Raw genomic sequence first — 15,025 nt, 5'->3', positions numbered from 1 at the left:
TAGCCTATTGTACTTTTTACTCCACTACATTAATCTGACAGCTTTAGTTACTAGTAATGTTGTTAATTAAACTACCCAATAATGTAACGGCATAAAAGTCCAGCTTAAATGATTAGAAGATTAAACCCTTGAGCTGACTTGCATTAAGTACTTTTACTTGAGTAAAAGATCTGAATACTTTATTTACCAATGGGTTTTGTTTATTTTTGAGTCTGTACTTAAAGGTACAATATGTGATATACTGTAATAAATCCAAAAATGACCACACTATGTCATCAGATATTCTTGAAAAATGCAAATTTGAAATACTATCTTTTCTGACAACAATGCGCATGCCAGTATTTTCGAATTTTGAAATTTCTGTTCCTTGATCAAGTTTCGGTTTGTGTTTTGGCCTGTTTGATGGGATCAACTTTATAGTTTAACAGCCAAATCGGTATGCCAGATATCCCTGTAAAAACGTTAACCCAGCACACTACAGCTGTAACGTTAGTACAACCAAGAAAGCAGCAAACAAACAAACAGGATCAACAGGGAGAGATTCTACCTGACCTAAAAAAATGGCACAGTTGCGTGACCAGCGATGTAATAAACCCTTGGTAAATACTGGAGATGTATTTGAAAGTTGGATAATTTCATCCTGAACAGGTAAGCATTTATCACAGCTACAAGGGGCAGGCTTTTATGGCATTTCAACATTTGTATCTCCACATTGAATTATACAGCTAGAGTACCTGAGTCGGTTACTCGCAAAAATAGAATAGACACAGCCGGTAAAGTGACCCCGACTGGTCCTGGCTAACGCCACCATGCTAACTCTGCTAACTGCTAACGTTACCGGAGGACCAGAGAAGCAGGCACTTCCCGATGTGTGAGCAGATTTGAGTTGCCCGTGCTCGGATGTAAACTGTTTATGGCATAACGTGTCATACTGAAATTTGTGAAATCCATGATATAATAAACTTTTGTCATTACAAACATAACAGAAGATGGAAATCATTTCAAAACTATTTTATCTATCTTTGATAGTTTCATTGCTAACGTTAGCTTAAAACGCCTTTGAAGTGTCAGCCTTTGTTGTGTTTGATTGCTAGCTTGTAGCTAAGCTAGCAGTCATTTAAAAAATGATGTAGCTATGTATGATTGTTTGAATGCTAACGTTTGCTCAAAACGCCATTCAGCTGACAGCCTTTGTTGTGATTGATGCTAATTTGTAGCCAGCAGTGAACCAACTTTGTAGGTCCATTTTTACTGTATTGACATTACAGATCTCTCGTTAGCATCTTGTAACGCATGCACGACTCAAATCTGCAATCGACTTACATTTAGGAGTGATACGGGCCGCGGCTGTTGACAATGTGTAGCCTGTTCAGTGGCCACAGGCGACAACTTTGAGTTATTTGAGGCCAAGCCTGGAAGGCACTAGAATTAAGCAATGGTTAGGGTTTGGTGCCTTGAAGTGGACGGTCGCAGCTCTGCCTTGAAGTCTACGTTGGGGGCTTAAAACACCAAACACCATGGCTAGCTTGGAATATGCAAAACCAAGGTTGCTGAGCTGGAACACTGGAACACATAGCTAGTTAAGGTAGCATGTACAATAAATGACAAAAATCTGAAAAAACATAACTAATGCAATAACTCTGGTTTACAATGGAATCAGGCATAGATTTGCTACCAAACTTGGAAGTCTTGGAAGCAAGACCCATAACCTATGGAATAACTCTGGTTTGCCATGGAGTCATTAATAGATTTAGTTCTACCATTAGCTGTTCATGTTAGCTGTGCTGTCAGACTTACAGGCTATAGTTGCATCTGTTGGGGGACACGTTAGGTGTACTGTCGGACATACAGGCTATAATTACATCTGTTGGGGGACACGTTAGGTGTACTGTCGGACGTACAGGCTATAGTTACATCTGCTAGGGGACATGTTAGCTGTACTGTCAGACATACAGGCTATAGTTACATCTGCTAGGGGACATGTTGGCTGTGATGTAAGACACACAGCCTATAGTTACATCTGTTAGGGGACATGTTAGCTGTACTGTCAGACGGACAGTTTTATTTTTTCTTCCCAGACTATCCGTTGTGTAGCCTACATAACCGTATCTGTCCTCATAACACTAACATCACCCATTGTGGACATGCTCTTACATCCCAGCACATAACTTTTTTTTGTTTTTGCAGACGGCAATTTTCTTTTCAACACTGGTGATGCGGATTAGTAAAACCACTGTAGCAAAGCGCAGTCAGAAAAATGTGACTTGATCTGAAAAGTTTTTTCTGAAAACGCTTTTATAGTGTTCCCTGGACACGAACCAGCAACCAGCTGACAAACTGACCAACACAAATTGTATATAATAAATAATCAATACTTGGTGCCTGTGCACCGATTCAGTATTGCCACTGAAAATATTGCAATACTATATAGATTTTTATTCCCCTACCACTAATGTAAACCCTTTGAAATAAAAAAATATTATATATTTTATATAATATAATATTGATGGTGGTGCATCCTCCGAATGGGATAAGTAGGCCTAGGAATTTTTCGTCTGCACGATTGCACCTAAATGAAATAGATTATAGGTTCCATACCATTTCACCAGTAATATACGCATGATTAAATATGAAATTCATACACTAAATCAAAACTTACAAATTTACCCTAGCAGCAGTTTTCTCCCACAGCAATTGTCTCTCTTTTGCAGCCACTGTGTTGCTGCTTTAACAAAATATACAGTATGTTTAAACTTGCTGTACCTGGGCATGACTATTCCTGCCGACCAGTTGGGTTGTTACCATGGTGAATCGTAGTATTGCTCCATTCATGCTGACTTTTTATAGTGGTGGTGCACACACTTAAATCTGAGTAACTCTGAGTGAACCTACTCAAAATCAGCTGTTCTGGAACCGAAAACTCAGTTTCTCCATCTCAGGGTAAATCAAAATCATCAAGGTCAGACTCAGAGTTAGTTAAACCTCCTTTCTTAAACTGCTGACAGACAAACCAACACACAACCTCCTTGTGCTACTAAAAAAACACACAAAAAAACTCAACATGGCACCTTTTACATAAAAAAAGTTGTTTTAGCCATTTTACATTTTAAGGGGATTTTTTCACGTAATTATCATCCTTTCAGGGTTAGCGTTATGAGAATTTTACCCATATTCACATGACAAAGGTTTACCCCCCCAACATTAACATTTATACTACAGTTTAACACAGTTAGTTTCATGTCTGAATTTCACACTCATAGCTTCACAGAGAAAAAGGGGAACTGACATTAATATGAAAACCAACAGATGTCCATGAAACACATGGATGTGTTGAGTTTTCACATTTGATTGTTTTGATTGTTACTTTTTTTTAGACAATAGAAATGAGAGGGAAAGGTGGATTTCCCAAAAGAACGATACGAGGAAACACTAAAAAGTAGCAGTGTGAAAAAGCATTATGAAAATCTTCACAAAAGATTTACAGACTTCTCCCCAAAGATGGCTTTTTAATATTTGAATTACTGTTACATTTGAATGATAAACAGTGCCCAAATGCAGTCAAACGCAGAGCCAGGAGTGTGAATATATATTTATTTACAATTATTCAAAATACTCAAGTGTATAGACCATGTCTCTGGGGTGGGTTGGGGGGGGGGGGACTGTCCCAGGCCTTACTGTGGTAGTATTGTCTACGATCTGACAGAGTGGAGCAGAGGATTGTGGTAGATGAGAGGCAGCTGGAACCCTGACTTACACCAGGCGCCACTGCTGCAATTAGGACACACAGAGAGGAAAGGAGAGAGGAGAGAACAGAGAAGCTATTTAGGGGCAGCGGCCTAACAATTACTGAATTATTAGGCTCGTTCGAGATGAGCCAGGTCTGTGCAGAATTGATCACCGGCGATCGCCGCCCGTTGCATGCCGGTTAGATTTGTGTCCGACTTGATCCCGACTTGCTCTGACGCCATGCACACGTAGGAAACGATAACCTCACGAGATCAAGGAGGCTGCAGTTCTGATACGCAGGCAGCGCAGTTGCTTTTTACTGTCTGCAAGACCCAGGCGGTCCCAGAGCATGCTGGGAAATGCCGGCCTCTCAGCTGAATTAACAGCTGATTGGTTCACAGTTGACTCAACATGATGACGTCTTGTATAAACTTTTTACTGATTTTGAATCGGAGGGATTTAACGGCTATGTGTCTGATTTAAAGGCTTATTCTGTACAGAACACATGTTGTGTGGCTGATATTGACGTTTAGAAGTCAGAGAGACTAAATCTACTCAGATCACTGATCATCTACAGTCTGTTGTTAATTAACATCAGCAACACGTTGCAGGTGGAATATTTTGATGAAAACAACTAAAGAGTGTGTACAAGCTGACATGTAGGTCTGATAACATTTTGTTCAATCGGAATCGCACTACAGTGTTTTTTTGTCATTTCCTGTTCAGCCTAAAGGCGTCTGAAACGGGCTGGAAACTATCCGACTTTATCGAAGCTTTTTGTCATCGACCCCGGCTGCTGCCGCCTGCTCTCGTCCACACCAGGCGAGGCGCAGTTCATCTCGAACGAGCCTGAAGTGATTCGTTGTTGTTGGTGCTATTTTTGGGATTCTGATTGGCTAACGTTGGCTTGAGCTTCTGCCACCTACAGGCTTGGCATGCTCTTGACGGCATTGACAGCATACACTTACCTATAGGGTTATTAGTAACACCATACTAATACTGTGTTTGACCCCCTTTCGCCTTCAGAACTGCCTTAATTCTATGTGGCATTGATTAAACAAGGTGCTGAAAGCAATCTTTAGAAATGTTGGCCCATATTGATAGGATAGCATCTTGCAGTTGATGGAGATTTGTGGGGTGCACATTCAGGGCACAAAGCTCCGGTTCCAACACATCCCAAAGACGCTCTATTGGGCTGAGATCTGGTGAGTGTGGGGCCATTTTAGTACAGTGAACTCAATGTCATGTTCAAGGAACTAATTTGAAATGATTCGAGCTTTGTGACGTGGTGCATTATCCTGCTGGAAGTAGCCATCAGAGAATGGGTACAGTCTGGCCATAAAGGGATGGATCCATCTTCTCATTCTGTTTACGCCAAATTCTGACTCTGCCATCTGAATGTCTCAACAGAAATCGAGACTCATCAGACCAGGCTACATTTTTCCAGTCTTCAACTGTCCAATTTTGGTTAGCTCTTGCAAAAGTACCTGGTGGGGTCTTCTGCTGTTGCAACCCATGCGCCTCAAGGTTGTGCGTGTTGTGGCTTCACAAATGCTTAGCTGCATACCTCGGTTGTGACGAGTGGTTATTTCAGTCAAAGTTGCTCTTCTATCAGCTTGAATCAGTCGGCCCATTCTCCTCTGACCTCTAGCATCAACAAGGCATTTTGGCCCACAGGACTGCCGCATACTGGAGGTTTTCCCCTTTTCACACCATTCTTTGTAAGCCCTAGAAATGGTTGTGCGTGAAAATCCCAGTAGCTGAGCAGATTGTGAAATACTCAGACCGGCCCGTCACCACGTTTTGATGGTGTTGGACCTTTTGTTACTGATGTCAACATGGTGTGGGTGTCTGTTTGTGTGTGTCTGTGTGTGTATGTCTGTGTGTGTTTGTGTGTGTGTTTGTGAGTGTGTTTGTGTGTAATAAATAAATTCAACATGACACTATCAAATTACAGGGACAACTTTGAGGACCAAGGGGATCATGTTTGTGGCTTGCTCTTTGCCAACTGCCTATACAATTATAGGCTCTCTCTGTGGGATTTATAGAAACTATTGCAGTGGCCGGTGAAAATGGGCCTGTTTGGAATGGGCCGATTGCTCTGCCTGTGGTATTGCTGCTTGTAGAATTCATCAAAACCAAATTGTACTCCAAAATTACTTACAGAAGGACCCCAAACCACTTTCATTTGGAACTCCCCTGTAAACTCTGTATACCCTACTACTGACTTACGGATTTACCTGACAGAGAATGCTGCTGAATGTAATCACAAAATATCACAATGACAATGTGGAGTAATCAGACATTAGCCTCATGGACTCAGGGCAGTGCTCTACCCACCAGGCCCGTTATTAGAGCTCATCAGCACCTATCTGTTTTAATCAACCACCAGAACCGGACTGTGAGAGGAGAGAGCGAGACAGACAAAAAGATGTCTTGTTTTGTGTGATTGTTAACAAATTTAACATTTCAGCAGAGGTGTTAAATTCCACACAGGTTTAGTGGCTTGACAGTTAACAGTGAAGTAGGGGATTTAATTGGTGGGGGGGTTTCGGCGACGGTAATGTTATTAGTTAGCAGTGGACTTAATTAACCCGACCCAGGGTGAGTCTGATGAAAACTGATGTATCTGCCCCGTTCAGCTCTGAGATATTCTCACATTGCACAGCGCTCTGAAGGAATAATCTCCGAGATGACTTTGTATATATTCTGGTTTGAAGTGGTGAATGTAGTCTACAGCTCACAGCAACTTAATACTATATAGTTTCTGGCTTTTGTTTTTTATTTAGTGTTGGCAAATGGTTTTTTGTTTAGTTCCCTCTTAGTAAAACAATAGACACGGAAAAGAGCAGTGCCCAGTGTCGCGATGCTCCTTTCAGCTACCGGCTCGTGCTCCAGGAATGTGAAGAACAGTAAGTTCTCTTTGGCCAGTGGCTAGAGCGGAAGAAGCAAATGTGTGCTTCTTTTACAAATAAATATTGGTACACTACCGGTCAAAAGTTTGGGGTCACTTACAAATTTCCATTTCACTCCATTATAGACAGGATACCAGCTGATCTGGGTGGCTGGCTTATCTTTAATGCAATATCTACATTTCCCATTATCAACAACCATTCATCCAATGTTCCAAAGGCACATTTTGTTTACTAATCTGTAAGGGTGTGACGAGATCTCGTTTTACGATCTCGCGAGATTAGAACGTGACGAGATTTCTCGTCGAGGTGAAAAGTTGTCTCGTGAGGCGATGTGATGTCAGCGTGATGGAGCGTGAAATTACTATTGAAGATCCCCCTGTCACTTTTAAATCATTTGTGTGGCAACATTTTGGTTTTGTGTGAAATTGTACAGGGCAGAAGCCAGTTGGTAGAGTTTATACAAAACATTTTGCAGTGTTTGCACGTACTTTACTGCATATAATTCATTAAAATAGTAAAAAAAAAAAGTAAAATAACATTCATTTTAATAGTTGATTTCAAAATGCACCTAAATTGTTTTGCATTTTGTGATTTTTCAGTTGACGAAAAAAAATATTTTCCATTCATATATTTCATCGAGGATTTCTTTAAATTTTTTTAAAAATCTCGTCTCGTCTCGTTCTCGTGAACCCAGTCTCGTGATGTGTCTCGTCTCGTGGAGTAAGCGTCTCGTCACACCCTTACTAATCTGATATTATTTTAAAAAACTAACTAAGAAAACATTAAACAACCCTTTTGCAATTATGTAAGCACATAATGTAATCTGGAAACTGCTGCCCTGGTTAAAAAAAACAAGGCAACTGATGTCAGCTGGGATTCTGTCTATAATGGAGTCCAATGGAAATTTGTGAGTGACCCCAAACTTTTGACCGGTAGTGTATATATCTTTACATTTGAATATGTCTTTTGCATTTCAAATCCAAACAATGTCAGAGTTGACACTGCACTTACTCGTGCCTGTAGCAAGACACCTGTCAAGTTGGAAATCCATAGGACTAACGGTTCTAGAGAAATGCCCTTAACACACACAGACAGACACACATTCATGGAATTTATAGATAGATATTGTGTGTGTTTGTGTGTGTGAATGTTTTCTAACAGGCTGTAAAGTAACAGAGCTAACAAAGGACCCGTTGGGTAGCATTAGCGATGGTCAGACAATTCAAGAGTGCATCCAAAACTAAACAAATAGTCAAATACAGGTAGTTTGTCTAAAAATGTATTCACTGTGCTCCTCTGTAATTTAGAGTTAAGTGACTTAAATTACCAAGATGGAGTTGTAACAAATGGGAAATTACAGGATATGGTCTGTAAAGCCCCTTTCCTACTGGCCAGGAAAAACACTAACATCTGGCAAACATTTTTTTTAGGGGGAAAGGTTACAATCAGCATTCATTTCCGGACAAATGACTGTGCGGTATTCACAGGTATTTATCGTCTCCAGCTCTGATCTGCAGTGATGGAAACATGACACCAGAGTGGACACGCTGATTTTTGCCCCTTTTTTCAGCACAATGCTGTAACGCGCGTCGGTAACTTCTGTCATCCCGGCCCCAAATGTTGTCCACCTCCCCCCTGGTGGTGGTAGGACATTCTTCCACATTATTTGGCACCAAGTTTGACAGAGAGTGAGTTGAAGGTGATCGGCGTAGGGAGAGACCTGAGGCAAAGATACAGTGTGAGGTGGATGATATAAAAAGTCCCTGGAGTCATGGACTATATCCACAACGTTTCATTTGCAGGATTGTTCAGGGTTTGCCAGAAATTACGCAGAATGTCCGTCACTTTCAGATTGCTTTGTGTTGGCATTGTTAACATAATAACGGGATTTCTGAGGACTCTGGTTACCTGCTCCTCAGATCTCTGCAGGGTAAATCCAGACAGCTAGCTAGACTATCCGTCCAATCTGAGTTTTCTGTCTAAAACAACCTTCGAACGCACACATGTTCCACCAATTCAAACTCCTTCCCAAGGCAGCGGCACCGTTGCTCTATCACACACACATGTGAGTTGAATTTGAATAACAGAATGCGAGAGCAGATGAGAGGAGAGGCTTAGGTGGGTATTTATAGGAATACCTGAAGAGGCATGTCTGAAGTGTGGCCCTGCTGCCAAATAGATAGCATTGTCGAAGTTATGGATAAAATGATCATAGCAGTGAAATCCTGACTTATAGTATTATAAACCCCTGTGCAGTGTTATGAAGTGGGTTTCAAACTAAATCAATTCCCCAAACTGGCTTTCTTTGGACCAGTTTCATCCATTTTGCAACATAGGAACAGTTGTTCTTGCTCAATTTGTCGTGTTCCACTAATTAAAACCAGCAAATACATGAGTCCCAAGGAACCCTTTAGAATGTGCACATTTATATTAAATTTGCTGCAATCAAGCCAACTCAACTTGTCCCTATATTCTTGCTACACAGTGCTGTTTGTAATCCGAATGGGATTGCAGAAACCCAAGCTCTGATTCTGAAATATAATATTCAAAATAACGTTTTAAAATACCAAAGCACGTCTGATGTTTGAAAGAAACATAGATGATTTTCATAAAACTTCAAACTGCAGGATGGCGTTTCCACTGTGTTTTTGGGGAAGGTATGGGGAAGGTATGGGGTGGGGGGGGGGGGGGGGGGGGGGGGGGGGTTAAATCCATAGCCTTTTTAAATCTGCAGGGGCCCAAACTGCTCAGAGGAATTCCCTCTCTGTTCTGCATTGTTGAGTCTGTTTTGAGGTCGGACCTTGAAAGCATCCTGACTGGTAATCAGCAGTTTTTAAGATGATCAAAAAGCCTCTATTATGATGAAGGACAATAGGGCTGACAGGGGAGGTGGGGGGTGTGGGGTGTGGGGTGTGTGTGGAGCAGAGCAAGAACAGATAACAATAGATTTCCTCTTCCTTTCCCTCTTCACGTGTTCTTTGGTTTTCTTTTTTTCCCCTTTTTTAAGATGAGACATCTTTTGTCCCTCTTTCCCTGCGCTGCTGAGCCGTTCACCGGTTTAACAACTCCTCGTGAGTTGACTGAGTGAACACACTTTATTACTCATATACCGTTGGAACTCCTCCATGAAATATTGTTTTAAAGATTAAGGATTAATAATGTTATGTTTACATGCACTGTAGTCGGCGGACTACTGAAAATCTACCACCAGCTTATATTGCAACCATGGGAACGGCAACTGTATTATGATGGAGTCAGTTTGGTTTTACTTTTTAACAAATACTCAAATGTTTAGCGGTGAAGTCAAACTTATTGAGATTTATAGAGGCTACATTGTGTAAGAGAATGCAAAACAAAAAAACCTGGCTGAACTTTGGCTGCAACACCACACCATCCATCAAGGTATTTGTATTTGTATTTATTATAAGGATCCCCATTGGCTGACGCCTAGGCGACCAGTTAGTCATCCTGGGGTCCAATACAACATTTTATCAGATTATATTAAAACATTACGTGACATATAAATAAAATAAAATAAAGGCAAGTAAAAAATACAAACAATGTCTCCTTACAAAGCTAAATAAAAGAAAAATGAATACAATTAAAATTAAATAAAAACAATGGCAAACCAAGCAAATAGAGAAATATCTTGAAAACAGTTTTTTACATGGCAACCATTAAGGTAGCTCACATTGACCACTTTTCACCACACAATCAAAACCCTCATGATAAATAAGTGAAGGTAAGATTTGACTTTCTTTTTAAAATGTACTTTTCCTGTGATAGAACGAATGTTCCTCGGGATTTTCTTCCACAAAGAACTTGCTCTGTAGATGAATGTTTTCTTTCAAGTTATTCGGTTTTGATAAAGGTAGAATCACCCCCCCGGCTCCCTTAATAAGTGTGAATATCTGAAATGTAAGTTATGCTATCAAAGATCAATGATGGTGTCTGAGTTTGAATAACAGAGTGCAACAATAAAGTAAGCGCATTGGTCCTTTTTCAACACTCAACCATTTAAGACAGTCATGCATTTTCATTACATTGAACCTAGAGTTGCCCATCAGAACAAGTCTAACAGCTTTGTCTTGGGGATCAAATACATGCAGATGCACATTCCATGCATATGACTTTTTCCAGGATAATTAATCCACAGCTCTGTGGAGAAAGAGCTAGCAATGCGGGGCTAATTACTTTGCAACGTGAACACCGCATTCCTACTGTATACCTCGTGATCGTTAACCTGACGCCCAGAAGCGCCAGATGACACCCGGAGGAAGCCCTAGGCTAGGCGTTGCATCCCGCTGACCTTTTTAAGGTGAAACCAATTCCACAAGCAATGATGAAGCATTCCTGTGCTTTGCCTCTGTGCCCTACCTTGCGGTTTATAGCATGTGCAGGCGGCTTAACTCCCCAATAAATTTACTTAGCAAATATGCGAGAATCTAGCAGCTGTGCAAGGTAACACCATCTTTGCAACCAAAAGTGACATAGTTGCCGCTGATAACCTTCCACAGTTGTAAAATCTTCAGATTAGATTAGATTAGATAATGCTTTATTCATCCAGCAGTGGGGAATTCCCTTGTTACAGCAGCAGTGGTTTCCCAGTAAAAGCAAACAAACAAACAACAGGCAAACCATGAGCAGAAGGTACTGAATGAATGTAAAGTGGCATCAAATAAAAGGTATCGTAAAGTGCGGTTGCCGTAGTACAAAAAACAATATTGCAGTGTAAGTAAATAATTAACGTTAAAATTCAATTGAACTTGTTATTAAATAATATAACAAAACTAAGCATAATACTAATAACATAATATAAATGATATTGAAAAAGCAAGTACTTGTAATGGAAAAATATAAATACAGACAATAAAGATATACAGAGAGTGTGTCGAGTAAATGAAAAACAGGAACCGAATCTACATCATTTTGATGTAGTGCAGGTGTTGTAGAGTGTGACAGCAACCTGCGGTACCTCTCCTTCTTACACTGGGGGGTATCAGTCTGCTGCTGAAGGAGCTGCTCAGGGACCCCACGGTGTCGTGTATGGGGTGAGAGGTGTTGTCCATCATGGATTTCAGCTTAGCTAACATCCTTCTCTCCCCCACTTTCTCAAATTGTTACAAATTGTTGTGCATACAGATGGTCCGATACCGTTTTTATTCCCGATACCGATTCTGATACCTGAACTTGCGTATCGGCTGAGGTCGAGTACTGATCGGAGACCAGTGTGTCATATATTATATTTTGTTATAACATCTGTATACTACTATCTCTGCACAGATGTGATATGATTCCCGTCTTTGTTGTTGGTCTGGCTCAGCTAAACCCTCAAACAGTGAATGCCATAGAACATTCTTTTATTATGAACATGAATAAACTACTTTAACGCAGATTTTCTACAGGGCTTTATTATGTGGTATCTGATCGGGGTCTATAGGTGTACAGTACTACCTGATACCGATACTAGCGTTTTAGGCAGTATTGGAGGTATCGGAACATGTCTAGTTGTGCAGTGTTTTTGCCTCTGATATGCATTCAACTGTTCCTCCAACTGGACTTCCGGGCTGGTTATTCATTGTCCCAGCGGTACAACACACAGCCCCATGTGTTGTTTTAACGCAGAGCTGTGTTCTCATGAATCATGCTATTCCATTCTTTCATCATGCCACTCTGTTGCTTTCCCTGTTTGAAGTGTTGCATTTGCGTGCTTGTAATAAGTAAAACAAAAAAACTAAAAAACTCAAGTACAAATCTAGCTTGTGATATCGGTCTTATAGCGGGTCTTTTTTTTGTTTTGTTTTCTATAACAAAACAAATTCCAACCTGATTGTTTTTCAAATTTCAAAAGGAAAATCCGTTGGCCGCCCAGGACCCGGACCCAGGACGCTGCTTGCTGCAGGACGCTGCTGCACTGAGGGAAGGAAACATTGTTAAACCAGAAGAATTTTGGTTAACTGGAGAAAATGTTTCCACCCTAAACATACCCCTGGGTGAGGTGTTAACAGTAGAAATGCTCATAATGTGGTTAAAATGCGATCATTAGAATGAATGTAAACTGACAGTGAAGAAGTCAGTCAATCAACCTGTCATTCAGACCACCTGTTGTTCTCTGAAAACTGGAACTCTTCCAAGAAACCCTCTCACACTGTACACGTGTTACCCCTAATTTCCACTGGATGTGGAACGGCTGATCTGCTCCGACACAGCGTCGGAGTAATTTGAGTGTTTCTCCTCCAGCCTATAAAGCTGGGGGACCCTCCTCTCTCTCAGCCAGTGGTTTCTGAGGAGAGCTCTGCTCTTGGCCAATGGGCTGCTGAGGAGGGAGAGCTAGTCCACGTGGAGTCCACAGAACCCAAAACACTAAACAACAGTAGTAACTGGGAACTGAAAAAGAAGGAAAAATGGAAAGAAAGAAAGAACAGGAGGGAAGAGGTGAAACATACAAATAAATGTAGAAAAAAGAAAAGAGTTGAGACAGACACATCTGAAAGAAAGAAAGCCTGATAGTCTATGAAAAGCCAGAGCAGTAAAGGAAGGTATTTGTGTGTGATAGAATATGCAAATCCAGTGTAAATATGAAAATATACAGCTGTTTCAATCTTCCTTTAATGGGATTCTCTAATATGTCACAGCCCAAGATGAAAACCTGCAAATTAAACAGCACACCTCTACAAAAATATGTTCTTTATTTCTGCATTTATAACTCAATTTTAAGCTATTTTGGTCATTACAACAACCCATTGGTGTCATCAACAACAGCAGTCAATTTGTTGTACTGAAGAAGAATCCAACAAGTGCTCTTGTTTTGTTTCTTTCATAGAGTGAAGAAATGGAAACACCTAAAACCTTCCACTCAGATGAATTAGCAGGACTCTCAGCTGTTGCTCTTCACACTGTACAGGAAGTCCTTTCACTTGTTTGTTAAAAAAAACACGTCGACGTCAGGTTTCCTTCATCTAACAGCTGCGCAAGTGACAAATGTTCCGACAGTATGCTGTGAATTGGTTCAGCAGACTTTTACACCACCACCAAACTGACTGAGCGGTTTGGATGATCCCTCGCAGGTGTCAAAGCTATCATTTCAAGAATATGGGCATTTATTTCCTGGGAATAAAAATGTAAGAGGGACTCGATAGTTTCCTTGTTGACCGCCCTCTCGTCGTCACAATGCCATCCCATTGCCTGTAAGTTTGTTATGCACCAGTGGATACTGCTGGCCTTTACAGTGCTGCGTGTAGGGGTTTTCTTGGATGTCCTTCCACAACTCAACATTGTCCTCTGTATGAAAAACATGATTTATCCTCAATAAGGAGACAGCAGCATTGGCCACATTTTATTTAGAAATGTACACGTTTCAATAACCCTATTTATCTAAAACCAGCGTGATATCACGACTTTGCGTCAACATACAGTACACTCACACTTTCTTAAGCCAAGTGGCGTGTGTACGCATTTTGAGCGATCCGCTTGTATGTATACGCTGTATACAGCGAAAGTAAACGTACACGTCACGTGGCGTGTTATCGCCGTGATAAAGTTGAGTTAAGGATCCGTGACACACATGGGACGCGATCCCCAGTCTCCGGGGTGAAAGTCCTGTGATTTACCCATCCAACCTCCCCCGACTAACCTCCCTACACGGATTTTCATCCTTTCATACTACTCACTACAACGTAAATTCACATGCAGTGGCAGGGTAAGGGATGTAAGTTAATGTAAGTCAATGGAGGCAGAACAGCGTTAATATACACGCTAAAAAGTCTTAAAAACACACCAGTAATGGCATACGAATTGGCGTGTCATACGTACACCATTTCATAGGATCTGTCTGCTGAAATAGCTTATGGTACCCTTTTCCTCTATCACTCGAGACACTCTCCACACCTCTTTTCCCCCCTGTTCCTGCGTTCTCTACCTCTACAGCTATGGAAGCCTTGATGTTTAAACCATTCATTCATCTCTCCACACCTCTACAACAACATGCACACAACACGCTGTCGCCACCTCTTCCAGTATTAGTACTAATATCCAGTTTAATCCTTGCTCTCCCTCAAACTTAAAATAAGATTACTTGATCCTTTTTTCCCCTTTTCTTTCATCTCTGCCTTTGTTTGTTAACTACTGTGTCTAATTGTGATTGTACTGTATATTTATGTCGCTAAGGACCCACTTGAAAACCAGATGCTACATCTCAAGGGGTTAAGAACAACAAGAGCCCTCTCAGAAGCCAAGCAAATGGCCCAAAATAAAACAGCATGCATCCCTCGGCCTGCCTGTTGATGACTGATTACTCCAAACACACTGTAGAGGGCTGGGGGTTCAGTGCTCCCAGGGGTTATTTAGACTTGTCAAATTGAATTTCCTCATGCATGAGCAATAAT

General features: G+C 41.0%; 1 long non-coding RNA gene across 1 annotated transcript; it reads left to right on the top strand.

The window, feature by feature from the left end:
- Positions 1-1,078: 1,078 nt before the first annotated feature.
- LOC117944048 lies at positions 1,079-13,557 on the top strand. The gene is made up of 3 exons (XR_004656486.1): positions 1,079-1,223; positions 12,120-12,122; positions 13,546-13,557. It is a non-coding gene; the product is annotated as an uncharacterized LOC117944048 (long non-coding RNA).
- The last annotated feature ends 1,468 nt before the right edge of the window (positions 13,558-15,025 follow it).

This window comes from Etheostoma cragini, chromosome 4 (genome assembly GCF_013103735.1).
Source record: "Etheostoma cragini isolate CJK2018 chromosome 4, CSU_Ecrag_1.0, whole genome shotgun sequence".
Taxonomy (NCBI): domain Eukaryota; kingdom Metazoa; phylum Chordata; class Actinopteri; order Perciformes; family Percidae; genus Etheostoma; species Etheostoma cragini.
This window is presented reverse-complemented; position numbering and strand designations above follow the sequence as displayed.